The following is a 14,941-nucleotide window of genomic DNA, read 5'->3' on the forward strand; positions in this document are numbered from 1 at the left end:
TTGGCCCCTCGTGAGGGTCTTGGGTTTGTGTTGGTGAAGATGGGCCGCGCTGGGCCCCCCTTTGAGCCACGCCGCAGGCCGCAGGCAGGCAAGTCTGGGGACCCCCGTTTCCAGAACGCCGACAGTAGCCCCCGGGCCCAAGGCGCGCCCGGACTTGGCCGTGCAGGAAGGCGGAAGGGCAAGAGCGAAGCACCGCGGGCCCTAACAGCCTGTGACCTTGGGCGCCGCGTGGCGGTTGGTTGGTCGTGGGCGCCCTTGCAACCGCGTGAGTTGATAAAGGAGCGGCGTCCACCTATGATTTGCTTCTTGCTTTCCCCGGTTGCAGCTCAGATCCCTTTTCTTGCGCCTCTCCTTCCTTCCTCCAAAATTTCCAGATCCGCTCCGACCGTGTGACCCAGGAAGCCATGGCGCCTCGTCAGCCCCCGGCCGTGGCTTGGTACTTGTCTGCCCTGGACCCGCCGAACATGTCGGAGGCTAGCCTCGCCCGGTTGCGCCGGATGGCGACGACGCGGGGCGTCAACGGGGCGAAGGTGTTTAAAGCCGGCTCCGCCACCCCCGAGGGTCAAGGGAGCACCTTCTATCCGCTCTTTGTAAGTGCCATTGTCGCTGGCCTGGTGCCTCCCTTCTCCGAGTTCTTCTTCTCTGTCCTCCACCACTATAAGCTACAAGCCCTGCATCTCCACCCCAACTCCGTCCTTCTCCTGGTAATCTTCGCTTATTACTATGAGGCTTACGTAGGGGTGCAGCCCTCAGTGGCCTTGCTGCGCCACTACTTCTACCTCCGGACCTCTCATGGTACTTCTTCCGCGTGCGCGAGCTTCATCGCGTATGGTGGCGCCATCGCCATTTCGAACCCCGGGAAAAGGATTGAGGGCTTCAGGAGCAAGTGGGTGTTGGTGGATGCTGGGCGCATCCACCCTCGGCTGATCTTGCCCACGGAGCAGCCCACGAGCTCCAGCGATTGGGGTCGAGCGAAGCTCACGGACCCCCGCGCGAAACTGATGTTGGAGAAGATGGACGCGGATCTGAGGCCGGCCAACATGGCGGGGGCGAAGCTGACCGGCGCGTCGCTGCTGAGGGAATTCCTGGAGCACCAGCTGGCCCTGCTTCGGCAGTACTCACTTCCGATGTGGAGGCCCCGTCCGAGCCCCGCGGCCTTAGCCGATGGAGATCTGGCTGCGGTCCTCCAATCTCTGGTCTGGGGCGATGTGGCGAGGTTGGCAGGCGCTCCTACGCCCTTGTTCCTCCGCGACGACTGGGAGCAGGTAGTGGAGTCCATGCCCGTCTTCAACGGGGATGGGCCCGTGCCCGTGGAAACTCCCGAGGGACCGGTGGACGTGCCCTCTGACGACTCCAGCGAAGAGGAGGAAGGAGGGGAGCGGGGAAAAGGGCCTGACTCCGAGGCGACTGACGGAGAGTCGAGGGCTCCCCTCCCCCGGCGCCGGTCCCGCGTTCTCCGCCTCTCTCCGAGCGATGGCGACGAGGATGACGATGAAGACGACGACAAGGACAACGACGAGCAGGACGGCGGGACCTCACCCCTGATCCCTAAGAAGGACAGGACCGGGCTGATCTCCCGCGGGTCTGCCCCGGCCCCGGGGCGGACCGTGGATGCGCCTTCCGCCTCCAAGCTTCCCGAGGTTGACCCTTCCAGCCGGCTTTCAGGCTTCAAATTTGGCCGGAGGCCGCTTGAGCTCACTGGCGACGACACGTAAGCGTTCGATTCTTGTCTTTATCTCTTGCTCTGCTTCTGAAGCTTGACATCCGCATCTCTTGGATAGGCTGGCGCCCGCCGCAAAGAAGCCGAAGGGGGCTCCTGAGGTTCCATCCGTGGCAGCGCTTCTGCCCGCGAAGGAGGGTGACCGCGGCGCACAGGCTTCTCCTGCCTGGTCGTCCTCGCGAGGCCTGGTTGAGCCGGCTAGGGCGAGCTCAGCCCCCACGGCCCAAGTGGCTCCCGAGGTGCTCTTGCCCGCCGCCGCCACTTCGGCTATCGGGGCACGGCAGACTCCGCCTCAGGATGCTGTGGCCGCGCTGGCGCCTTCTCCTCCTACTCCACCGGCTGCTGTCTCTCCGACTCCTTCTGCTGTTCTGGATCGTGCTGTTGCTAAGCTGGACTGACTGCGTCAGGATCTTCTTGGCGCCGACCCCCGCTTGGTGGCCGGGCGCTTGGAGCTGGCTTCAGGATGGGTTCGCTCCGACGCTTCGATTCGGGCGGCGCTGGTCTAGGCCTCGACGGCATGCGACGAGGAGAAGCAGGCCATCCTTGAAACGAAGGCTGCTCGTGATGCATCCCTGGGGGAGGTGGTTGACGTCCGTGGCCGTTGCAAGGCGCTGGAGGGTGAACTGCAAGGTTTGCGGGACCAGCTCGCGAACGAGGTCCGCCTTCGCCAAGAGCAGGAAGAAAGCGTGAAGGCTTGCGAGGCGGCTCTCAAGGAGAGGGAGGTCAAGCTCAAGAAACGCCGCAACTGCCTAGGCGTGCTGGAGCAGGAGTTGGGGGCGAGGAAGGCCAAGCTGGACGACGAGGCCCTGGTTCTTGCCGAGGACCGCGTGGCCTTCGCGGGGATGGAGGCGAGGGCTCGCTCGTCACTGAGGACGCTTTACGACAGCGGCCTGGAGAGCCCACTGGCTGGTGTCGAGGACGGCCCCGCCAAGCTACTTCCCTTCCTGGTTCACGCTCTTGAAGATGTCGCCCTTGGCCTTGGCCCGCGGCCGAGGCCGCGGCACGTGTCCTGTCTTCTGCAGCAATGATGCGGGTCCTCACCCACATCTACCTTCGTGATCCCGGTGTCGACCTCGACAGCCTGCTGGAGCCAGTGAGCGGCGAGCGTGCCGCTGCCGCTGCCGAGGCCGTGAAGGGTCGCGCAGAGGCCCTGTTGGGGAAGTTCCGGGACTTCAGCACCAAGCCGAAGCAAGGTGCTGCTGACCCCACCGCTCCGTGAGGCGTACCCAATCCGCGCTGCTCCATCGCCGACAAGTGACTCCGTTGCGGCTCCTGTCCTGCCTTTAATTCCTGCACATGTACCATGCCTCGGGGAGGCGTTTAAACTTGCGTTTGGCATCGAGATAACAGTGTGGACTGTAATACTTGCTTTTGAATTCCTTGAAATTTGTGCCTTTCCTTCCTACTTGCTTATGTTTTACGCCGGCAGAGCCCGGCCCCGCGCATGCCTCACCCAGCGTTGGTCCCGACCGGAAACCAGGACGGGGCCAAGGAGTGAGGGGCCACGTGACAAGTTAGGCTCCTGAGTCGCGATGCTCAGGAGTCCCCCTTGGCGTACGAACAGCAAGTAGGGACGTGTGATGCGGGTGGATCTACCGTTCTACGTCTGCAGAGCCCGGCCGCGCGCGTACCTCACCCAGCGTTGGTCCCGACCGGAAACCAGGACGGGGCCACGGAGTGAGGGGCTATGTGACCAGTTAGGCTCCTGAGTCGCGATGCTCAGGAGTCCCCCTTGACGCACGAACAGCTAGTAAGGAGGCGTGATGCGGGTGGATCTACCGTTCTACGTCTGCAGAGCCCGGTCGCGTGCGTACCTCACCCAGCGTTGGTCCCGACCGGAAACCAGGACGGGGCCACGAAGTGAGGGGCTACGTGAACATTTAGGCTCCTGAGTCACGATGCTCAGCAGTCCCCCTTGATGCTCAAACAACCTTCATACCTTGGCTCCGCTCGGGGAGAGACGCATGACGAACCAGGCCCGGGGGGACCTGGCTGAGCGGCGTGCGTCTGGGTGTGACCCAGGCGCAGCCGCCGTGCCCAGCCCCGTCGCGCGGCACTCCTGAGGGGAGGCGTTACGATGAGGCTAGACACTGAGCTCTGGGCTCCCTGAGGTTGATGCGGCCTGGGGGCCACCCTCAGTTGTTTATCACCAGCGCGGAGCATATCGCTACCGTATGTGTACAGGCATAGCCGCTCCTCGACATTGTCGTCAGCCAGCGCGGAGCATGGTGCTTCCACTGGTATGTGGGAGGGGCCCCCCCTCCTGGAGGAGCCCCCGGGGCGTGTACAGCCCCGCCCTGACACGTGGCTGGCACGGTAGGGCCTGGCAAGGTGTATCTGGGCACCCGCGAGCCAGCGCGGGACTCACGGGGCCCTACCTCTAGGCGGGTTGCGCCTGGCACTGGGCCTTATCTTGTGATGTGTCCCTGCAAATTTGGTTAGATGTCGGCACTCTACGTCCTCGGGTCCCGGCCCTCGAGCTGGTCTCAGCCGTCGCTGGTATGCCAGGTCGTGATGCCATGGACAAGGCTAGAGGGTGAGGGCTGGAGGGCCAGTAAGAGCCCTGAGTCGCGATGCTCAGGTACCCCCCTTTAACGTGCAAGTGGTCGGCATGGAGAAGAAGTGGTGCCGTGGACCGGCATCAAATAATCAAGCATGGCGGGTCTAACGCATGATCGGAAATAAACGCAAATGAGATACATGCCGCTGGGCCTGGCCCGAGCGGCTTGGGGATCATGCAGCCCGAGGGGCGCCCCCAACAAGGTAAGCTAACACCATGGAATAAAAAGGGATACACGCCGCAGGGACGGACCCACGTGGCCTGGGAATAATGCAGCCCTGGGGGGCGCTCCTAGCTGGAAATAGAACTCGAAAAGATGTCACCTGATGATGTTGAGGACGAAGGAGCGTTGGTGTAGCAAGCTCGGTGGGCTGCGGGAGCCGATCCTCACGAGCCCCCAGGCCCAGGGGCCTCGGGAGGCTCCGGAGGTGCCGGCGGCTCCTCACGGGCCATCTCCATCCCTGCCAGGGCTGCGGAACGCCTGGCCTCCCGTGCCTCCGTGATGCCCCTCATGAGGCACTGGTACGTGTCAGCCGCGTTCGGCAAACCGTAAGGCATGCGAACGTAGCTGTGGGGTGGGCCTCCGCAGCGCCCCACTCGCGAGGGCCAGAGGCACTCCAGAGAGGCGACTTGGTTGAGCCCTGGTATGTTGATGTAGACGCGTAGCCCACCATCCTCGCCTGGATGGGGAGCCACTGCTGGTAGGCGGCGGCCACCTTTCATGACTCTTGACTCCTGTAGCTCCTGAAAGGCCTTGCTGACGAACTCCTGAGGGTCTGGATCTCCTTGCCTTGCTCCTTCTTGAGGGAAACGTGCTTCGAAACACGCCTCCATGTGGTGCCCAAGCGCCTCCCTCGTGACCCTGGCTAGGTCGGTGGCCCTCCAGGGGAGAGCCCCCGAGCCCTGCCTGAGGAGGGCGCTGGGCGCGCTTTCCTATGTGATGGAAGGAGGTTCCCCCCGGGCAGGCGTGGGCCCAGAGGGGCCTGCCTCCTGAGTGGTCGGGCCGGACGATGTCTTCTTCTTCTTAGGGGCGGTCTCGGGAGGCCTCCTGCTTCCACGATCCGGGTCTTCCAGTGACGCGGCCTGAAAGGCTCGTTCCAGGGAACACACCGCGTCCTTCTCTTCACATGGCACCGTGATGACTCCGCCGCTTCCTGGCATCTTGAGGATGTTGTAGCCGTGGTGAGTTATGGCCATGAACTTGGCCAGCGCCGGGTACCCAAGGATGGCGTTATACGGCAAGCAAATGTGAGCAACGTCGAAGTCGATGAGCTCGGTGCGGTAGTTGTCGCATGCCCCGAAGGTGACGGGGAGGCGGACCTGCCCAATCGGGACCGTGGAGCCATCGGTGATACCGGAGAAAGGCTTGGTTGGCTGAAGCTGGCTGTTGGGCACTTGGAGGTTGTTGAATGTTTCCACGGACAGGACATTGAGCCCTGCCCCGCCATCGATGAGGGTCTTGGTGACCACCATGTTGCTGATGATTGGGGAACAAAGCATCGGGAGGACTCCGGCTGTAGCCGCACACTTGAGCTGATCTGCTGAGCTGAACGTGATGGCGCACGCCGACCACCTGAGAGGGCGCGTGGCTTCGAGCCTGGGGAGGACTGCGTTCACTTCGCGGGCGAACTGCTTGAAGATGCGCTGAGAGGCTGGGGCTTGTGCCCCGCCTAGGATGTAGGCGATCGCGCGCGGCTCCTGGAAGCCCCCAGCCCCCTCGTCCTGGTGGCGGTCCTCATTTCTCCTTGGCTGCGGCGGCAGCGGTGGGAGGCCTGCGTTGCCTTGCGGGCGATCCTCGCGAGGCTGATCCCTCCAGCCTTCCTCGCGAGGCGGGTCTTGCCAGCGATCCTCGCGAGGTTGATCGTGCCACCCTTGGCGCGGGCCATGGTCTTCCCAGCGTCCTGCGTTCCTTCCTCCTCCTCGGCCGTCGCCCCGATCACTGCGGTCAGGGCGACGGCCGATCCTTCCTTCTCGCACGGCTCGGAGCTCTTGACATTCGTTGGTGTTGTGGGTGTGGAGGTCGTGGTACACACAGTACCGGCTGCCCTTGGAAGGTTCGGGCTGATCTCTGCCCCGCTTGGTGTCTGGTTCTGCCGCGAGCACAGCGGCCCCCTTGCGCTTCACATCCTTGGCCTTGGGCTTCTTCTCTTCTGGGTCTGCGGCAGGCAGCTCGAGGAGGGAGAGACGCCCTTCCTCGGCCCTGGCGCACTTGGTTGCCAGGTTGAACAGTTCCAAGGAAGTGCACAGGTCTTCATGCATCGCCAACTCCTCCTTCATCTTGACGTCGCGCACGCCGTCGGAGAAGGCCGAGATGATGGCCTCCTTAGTCACCTTGGGAATCTTGAGGCGCGCGTTGTTGAAGCGCTGGATGTACTTCTGCAGGGTCTCCCCGGGCAGTTGCTTGATGCGGCGCATGTCGCTCACGGCGGGTGGCCGGTCGCGAGTGCCTTGGAAGTTGGCGATGAAGCGGGTGCGCATCTCGTCCCAGGAGGAGATTGTGCCTGGAGCCAGGTTCAGGAGCCAGGTGCGGGCCCCATCCTTAAGTGCCATGGGGAACTAGTTCGCCATGACCTTCTCATCTCCATTGGCAGCTTCGATGCCCAGATCGTAGAGCTGGAGGAACTCCGCAGGGTCAGCCATGCCGTCGTAGCGAGGAGGCAAGTCTGGCTTGAACTTGCCGGGCCACGCGACATTGCGTAGCTCGGCGGTGAAGGCACGGCAGCCTGTTGTGGCCACGGGAGGCCTTGGATGACGGGGAACTTGGTCTTGCATGTCCCCACGCGCTACAGCTAGGAGCATCGCGGGGTCTTGACGCGCAGGAGCAGGAGCATGGTCGCGACGTGCTGGAGCAGGGAGTGCCCGGGCAGCTTCTTGCGGGCAAGGGACTTCTTGACAGCTCTGCTCTTGCTGCGCTGGCGCCTGACGGAGCGGGTTCCGCCCAGGGGCCACGCGCCTTGGAGCCATGGCGCCTTCCTGAGGAGGAGGCGGCCGGGGCGCCGCCGGAGCTTCATTGCCCGCGCGGGGCGGGGTGCGGTGCAGCGGAACGGACGGCGCAGGAGAGCCCCCTGCGGCAGGGACGAGCTCGGCGACGCGGTCGAGCCATTCTTCGTAGACGTCGTCGACGGGACGGTAGTGCAGGAGCTCGTTCGCCGCGATGAGTGCAGCCCGAGCCTCCATGGGCGCGCGGAGCGCGCGGGACGAAGAACCAGCTGGGGTGAGCGAGGGAGTCGCGGTGCGGTCGTCTTGCCGCACAGACGGATGCTGGGACGATGCTTGCCGCTCGTCCCCCGCCGGGCCGGTGGCGGCGTTGACGGCAGGTGACGGGGAACGGCGAGGATGCCCGCCGACAGGGGCCGTCTGGGTGACACGAGCAGCGAGCGTGGCCTGGCGCTCGGCGCGGTCTCGACGAGCATCAGATATGGGCGTGATGGTCGGAGGAGAACGGGGCGGTGGAAGACGAATCCCGGTGCACCCCTACCTGGCGCGCCAAATGTCGGATTTCGGGTTCCGGCAGACCCTTGAGGTTCGAACACTGGGGTGTGCGTGGAGATTTCGCCTCCTACCTACCTGCACTCCTCCTCCTTACTAGGATCTAAACTAAGGAAAGAACAACACAAGAGACACAGGGTTTATACTTGTTCCGGCCACCGTTGTGGTGTAATACCCTACTCCAGTGTGTGGTGTGGTGGATTGCCTCTTGGGCTGATGATGATGAACAATACAAGGAAGAACAGCCTCGCGAGGGTCTGCTCTTGGCTGGGGCGATGAACTGCTGGGAGGAGCTCAGTCACCCCTCTCTCTCTCTACCTGATCTTCTCTATCTTTCTAACTCTCTGGCCAGCTCTTTTTCCCCAGCCTCTAGCCTCCTTTGGCTCTGTGGGTGGCTGGTCCTATTTATAGAGGCCCTGGTCCTCTTCCCAAATATCGAGCGGGAAGGGAGCCAACAATGGCGGGCTAATTTGAAGGGGGACAGCTAGTATCAACTATCCTGACAAAAGTAGTCTTCGCCTGCGCAAAGCTCTAGTGATGACGCCGTCTTAGGCTCCACGGTGACCTCCGTCTCGTAGTCCTCCTGGTCTTGGTCTCGTTGCACCGAAATGGCAACCTTTGCCTGATGCCTCGGTACTCCGCGGCTGCGCTTGCCCCCTTTGCACCAAAGAGGAAGGGAGGACGCTGCGCGGGCTGGCACCCGCCTGGCGCCCCCGGTCGTCATGGCTTGCATCACGGGCACCTCGTGAGGTACCCCGCCTTGATCTCTCCGCCTCCTCGTGAGCCAGCCTGACGAGGCCGTGCCTGAGGAAGCTCCGCGTCGTCCGCCTCGCGAGGCTTGGCCCCTCGCGAGGGTCTCGGGTTTGTGTTAGTGAAGATGGGCCGCGCTGGGCCCCCCTTTGAGCCACGCCGCAGGCAGGCAAGTCTGGGGACCCCCGTTCCCAGAACGCCGACATGTACTCAATGAAATTAAATGTTGGTTAACATGGCAAGAGGTGAAACACATGTAAAATACATAGCTAGGCATTTTAAATGAGGCCGGAAACATCAAACAACAATTCTGGTAAATCGTCATGTGCATTAGAAATTTAATGCAACAACAATTCAAACATTTTAGAAGTTTTTATCATGATGCGGATGACATGTGCAAGTTTTATGCAAGTTTTATGAAAATGTTGACAAGCATATTATGAAGCATTTTGTCACCATGGCTGAACCAAAGGGGTGCCACGACAACTACGACGGAAAAGGTGCCACAGTGGCGAAACGGAAATGATGCCACGGGAACATTCCAATGATCCGGCAGCTCACGGGGATACTGGTGCAAAAGGAAGTGGGTGTGAGTGTGTCATGCAAGATGATGGGGTGCTCCCGGATACCGGGTTCCCACATGTCGACGACAAGGCAACAGGCAATTCGCAAAGAACAACTCGGACACGGTGCAACCACGAGCATCTCATACATCACATGCATCTGTCCATGGGCGTCATTCCGGCGGTTATACCTTCCAAGGGTGCATTCTTAGAGCGGTTCGGGTTCGTAGAGGAAGTAGCCGTTCTCGCGACAGTAGTAGAAGTAGTGGTGCACGTTCGTTTTCGGAGAGGTACTTGACGAATCCAAGGTTTCCGGGGGCGACGGTAGTGGAATTTGGCGAATCCGAGTTCTTCAGAGGTCGTCATTGAACTTGGTAAAAAACATGGTGTGTGTAGTCGTTCACTCGACGGCCTTCGACAGCGGTAGGCGTACACATTTCGTAGACGTTCGAGTCACCGGTACAGGAACTTGGCGGTCTAGAGAGGGTACTTGTCGGATCCACAACACTGTAACCATTCATGGCAGAGGAGCTTGATGTTCACGGGTCTCCCAAAGGCGTTGTGGTACATGGCGACATCGATACGTAGAGGTACTTGGCAGTTTTGTGTAGACGGACTTGCAGTGATCTTGGAACAGGTGATCTTGGCGTATCCAACAGCGAAAGGCACACAACCCGCGGTCGGTGGAGCTTGCGAGCATGCAGAGGAAGGTCAGCGAGGACTTGGCGCGGCAGAGCGCTCTAGCGAAGCCAACAGGGTCGTCGGGCAACGCGATGGAGAGGAGCGGCTAAAGGAGGCGCTGGGTGACTACGGGCATGCTCTAGCAGTCTCCGTCGCTGGCAGCAGATGTGTGAGGCGAGCGGCGACCTCCTGCTGGCCGCGGACGGCGGCGTTGCAGAACAGCAGCGGCAGCAGGGTGCAGTTGCGGTGGTGTGGCGGCACAGCAGCGGGTCAGGGCAGGAGGAAGGAGAGGCAGCGGCAAAGTCTTGCGGGTGTCATGGCGGGGAGGCGACGAAGCGGAGGTGCTCGGGGTGCGTGAGGGAGAGAAGCCACGGGGCGGAGCTGACAGAAGAAGGAGGTCGGGCACTAGAGGGAGATGGGAACCGATCGGGTCTTCATGGCGGTGGGGTGGAGACGAGGGAGAGGGAGATGGGATCGGCCAGAGGGCATCGTGCGCGGGCGCTCCTTCTCCTCGCGACGCGAGCAGGAAGACAAGGAGGAGGGGATCAGGGAGAGGGTTCGGCTATGCCTAGGGTTAGAGCAGGGAGAGACTGGGCCTTGGAGGCCGGCCCAGTGGAGAGTAATACATCTCCGTCGTATCTATAATTTTTGATTGTTCCATGCCAATATTCTACAACTTTCATATACTTTTGGCAACTTTTTATATTATTTTTGGGACTAACATATTGATCCAGTGCCCAGTGCCAGTTCCTGTTTGTTGCATGTTTTATGTTTCGCAGAATATCCATATCAAACGGAGTCCAAACGGGATAAAACTGGACGGAGCTTATTTTTGGAATATTTGGAAAATCTGGGAGAAAGATCAACGCGAAACGGTGTCCGAGGTGGGCACGAGGTAGGGGGCACGCCCCTGACCCTCGTGGTCCACCCGAAAGGCGGTTGATGCCCTTCTTCGACTGCAAGAAAGCTAATTTTTGGTAAAAACTCACGGCGATGGTTTCGGTCCAATCGGAGTTACGGATCTCCATATATATACGAAATGGTGAAAGGGCAGTAGACCAGAACGCAGAAACAGAGAGAGACGGAGAGACATATCCAATCTCGGAGGGGCTCTCGCCCCTCCAATGCCATGGAGGCCAAGGACCAGAGGGGAAACCCTTCTCCCATCTAGGGAGGAGGTCAAGAAAGAAGAAGACGAAGGGGCCACCTCTCCCCTTCTCTTCCGGTGGCGCCGGAACGCTGCCGTGGCCATCATCATCATCACCGCGATCTACACCAACATCTCTGCCATCTTCACCAACATCTCCATCACCTCCCCCCCTCTATCTACAGCGGTCCACTCTCCCGCAACCCGCTGTACCCTCTACTTGAACATGGTGCTTTATGCTTCATATTATTATCCAATGATGTGTTGCCATCCTATGATGTCTGAGTAGATTTTCGTTGTCCTTTCGGTGGTTAATGAATTGCTATGATTGATTTAATTTGCTTGTGGTTATGTTGCTTTCCTTTGGTGCCCATCATAGGAGCGCGCGCATGGATCACACCATAGGGTTAGTTGTATGTTGATAGGACTATGTATTGGAGGGCAAGAGTGACATAAGCTTCAACCTAGCATAGAAATTGATGCATACGGGATTGAAGGGGGACCAATATATCTTAATGCTATGGTTGGGTTTTACCTTAATGAACATTAGTAGTTGTGGATGCTTGCTAATAGTTCCACTCATAAGTGCATAGAATTCCAAGTCAGGGATGACATGCTAGCAGTGGCCTCTCCCACATAATACTTGCTATCGGTCTAGTAATGTAGTCAATTGCTTAGGGGCAATTTCACAACTCCTACCACCACTTTTCCACACTCGCTATATTTACTTTATTGTTTCTTTATCTAAACAGCCCCTACTTTTTATTTGCGTAATCTTTATTATCTTGCAAACCTATCCAAAAACACCTACAAAGTACTTCTAGTTTCATACTTGTTCTAGGTAAAGCGAACGTCAAGCGTGCATAGAGTTGTATCGATGGTCGATAGAACTTGAGGGAATATTTGTTTTGACTTTAGCTCCTCGTTGGGTTCGACACTCTTACTTATCAAAAACTGTTGCGATCCCCTATACTTGTGGGTTATCAAGACCTTTTTCTAGCGCCGTTGCCGGGGAGCAATAGTGTGGGGTGAATATTCTCGTGTGTGCTTGTTTGCTTTATCACTAAGTAATTTTTATTTGCTGTTCTTAGTTGTTCTCTATCTTTAGTTATGGATATGCAACACGAAATACCAAAAAAATTACTTGTACTTGCTACTCATGGAGATGAGGACCCTCCTAAAACCCTCGATGCTCGTTATGTGACAGAAATTATGTACTACTTTGATAATCCAGAGAAAACCCCATTCAATTATGTAATGGGAGTAACATTGGATCAACGTGAATACTTTAGGGATTATCGCTTGACACAAAAAGGGAAACTATTATGGGATCAAATTTATATATTGAAGTGGTATGCTCGGCAAGTATGCTTGAGATATGATTATACTTGTTGCTCTAGGATGAAGGCTCCACACCTTCCGTTTTCATGTGAATTTAATGATAATGAAACCTTGGCTTCTTATGCTAGAGGTATATATGATTACTATGATGTGGAACAAATAGAAGAATTTGTTGCTTTTAAGGGTGATTATGCAATTGAATCTTTGTTTGAAAAGTATGAAGCTTTTGATGATGATGTTTGTAGGCCTGAAAATTTAGCTATCCTAAAATATTGCTATGATAATTATGAATATAATTCCTATATTAATGCGCTTATTGAGAAAGTCTCCACTCTCCAAGAAGAGACTAATATTTTCCAGGAATCTATGGAAGAAGAAGTTGATGAAACTGTGAGCTCATTGGATGAAAAAGATGAGGAGGAGAGCGAAGAACAAAAGGAGGAAGAGCGGATTGATCAGCCGTGCCCACCTTCTAATGAGAGTAACTCTTCAACTCATACATTGTTTAATTTCCCTTCATGCTGACCGAAGGATGAATGCTATGATAATTACTATGATCACGTTGATTCTTTTGAAATATCCCTTTTTGATGATCCTTACTATGCTTGTGGCCAAGATGCCAATATGAATTACGCTTATGGAGATGAACTTGCTATAGTTCCTTATGTTAAACATGAAATTGTTGCTATTGTACCCACGCATGATAGTCCTATTATCTTTTTGAATTCTACCGACTACACTATATCGGAGAAGTTTGCCGTTATTAAGGATTACATTGATGGCTTGCATTTTACTACTACACATGATGATTTTGATCAATATAATATGCATGTGCTTGCTGCTCCTACTTGCAATTATTATCAGAGAGGAACTATATCTGCACCTCTCTATGTTTCCAATACAACAAAATTGCAAGAAACTGTTTATACTATGCATTGGCCTTTACTTTGTGTGCATGAATTGTTCTTTTATGACATGTCGATGCATAGGAAGAGATTTAGACTTCTTCTTTTCTTGATATATGTTACTTTGTGCTCACTACTAAATTATAAATCATTGTTAATTAAAATTGGCTTTGATATTCCTTGGGATCCGGGTGGATCCATTACTTGAGCACTATATGCCTAGCTTAATGGCTTTAAAGAAAGCGCTGCCAGGGAGACAACCCAGAAGTTTTAGAGAGTCATTTATTTCTATTGAGTGCTTTTATATAGTTTAAAAACAACAAAAATAAATAGGGGAACCCAAAACTTTTTCAAAAAGGAAAGTGAAAGTGAGAAAGACAAGCATTGTTGAAGTGGGAGAGCTCCTTGAACTTTGTTCATGCTCACTGAAACTTTGTGAATCTGATTACAGAAACTTTTCAACAAAAATAATTATCCCCTTGTACAATTCCATTGTATTATAAAAATAATGTGCCAAGGTTTGCCTTTAGGATGTTTACAAAGCTTGTTGGTCTGTACGGTGCAGGACAGAAACTTTGGCTGTAGTGTGTGATTTTACAGTTTTAGCTGGAACGTCAAATGGTTCTGATTCTTTTTGCACTGTCCTTATATACAATTTTTTTTATTTTTCCTAGTTTTGGTAGAATTTTTCAAGTATCATAAGTATGGTGAATGTTCATATTATTACAGACTGCTTTGTTTTAGATAGATTCTGTTTTTGATGCATAGTTTGCTTGTTTTGATGAAACTATCAATTTATATTAGTGGATTAAGCCATGAAAAAGTTATGTTACAGTAGACACAATGCAAAAACAAAATATGAATTGGTTTGCAATAGTACTTAGAGTAGTGATTTGCTTTATTATACTAACGGATCTTACCGAGTTTTCTGTTGAAGTTTTGTGTGGATGAAGTGTTCGATGATCGAGAAGGTCTCGATGTGAGAAGAAGGAAGAGAGGCAAGAGCTCAAGCTTGGGGATGCCCGAGGCACCCCAAGTAAATATTCAAGGATACTCAAGCGTCTAAGCTTGGGGATGCCCCAGAAGGCATCCCCTCTTTCTTCAACAAGTATCGGTATGTTTTCGGACTCGTTTCGTTCATGCGATATGTGCAATCTTGGAGCGTCTTTTGCATTTAGTTTTCATTTTTCTTTTATGCACCATGATGTTATGAGGTAGTCCTTGGTTGATTTATAGAATGCTCTATGCACTTCACTTATATCTTTTGAGTATGGCTTTATAGAATGCTTCATGTGCTTCACTTATATCCTTTGAAGTTTGGATTGCCTGTTTCTCTTTAGATAGAAAACCGCCATTTGTAGAATGCTCTTTTGCTTCACTTAGATTTGTTAGAGCATGGGCATATATTTTGTAGAAATAATTAAACTCTCTTTCTTCACCTACATCTATTTAAAGAGATGACAGGAATTGGTCATTCACATGGTTAGTCATAAAATCCTACATAAAACTTGTAGATCACTGAATATGATATGTTTGATTCCTTGCAATAGTTTTGCGATATAAAGATGGTGATATTAGAGTCATGCTAGTGGGTAGTTGTGGATTAGTAGAAATACTTATGTTGGGGTTTGTGATTCCCGTAGCATTCATGTATGGTGAACCGTTATGTAACGAAGTCGGAGCATGAGGTATTTATTGATTGTCTTCCTTATGAGTGGCGGTCGGGGACGAGCGATGGTCTTTTCCTACCAATCTATCCCCCTAGGGGCATGCGTAGTAGTACTT

This window comes from Triticum urartu, chromosome 1 (genome assembly GCF_003073215.2).
Source record: "Triticum urartu cultivar G1812 chromosome 1, Tu2.1, whole genome shotgun sequence".
NCBI lineage: Eukaryota > Viridiplantae > Streptophyta > Magnoliopsida > Poales > Poaceae > Triticum > Triticum urartu.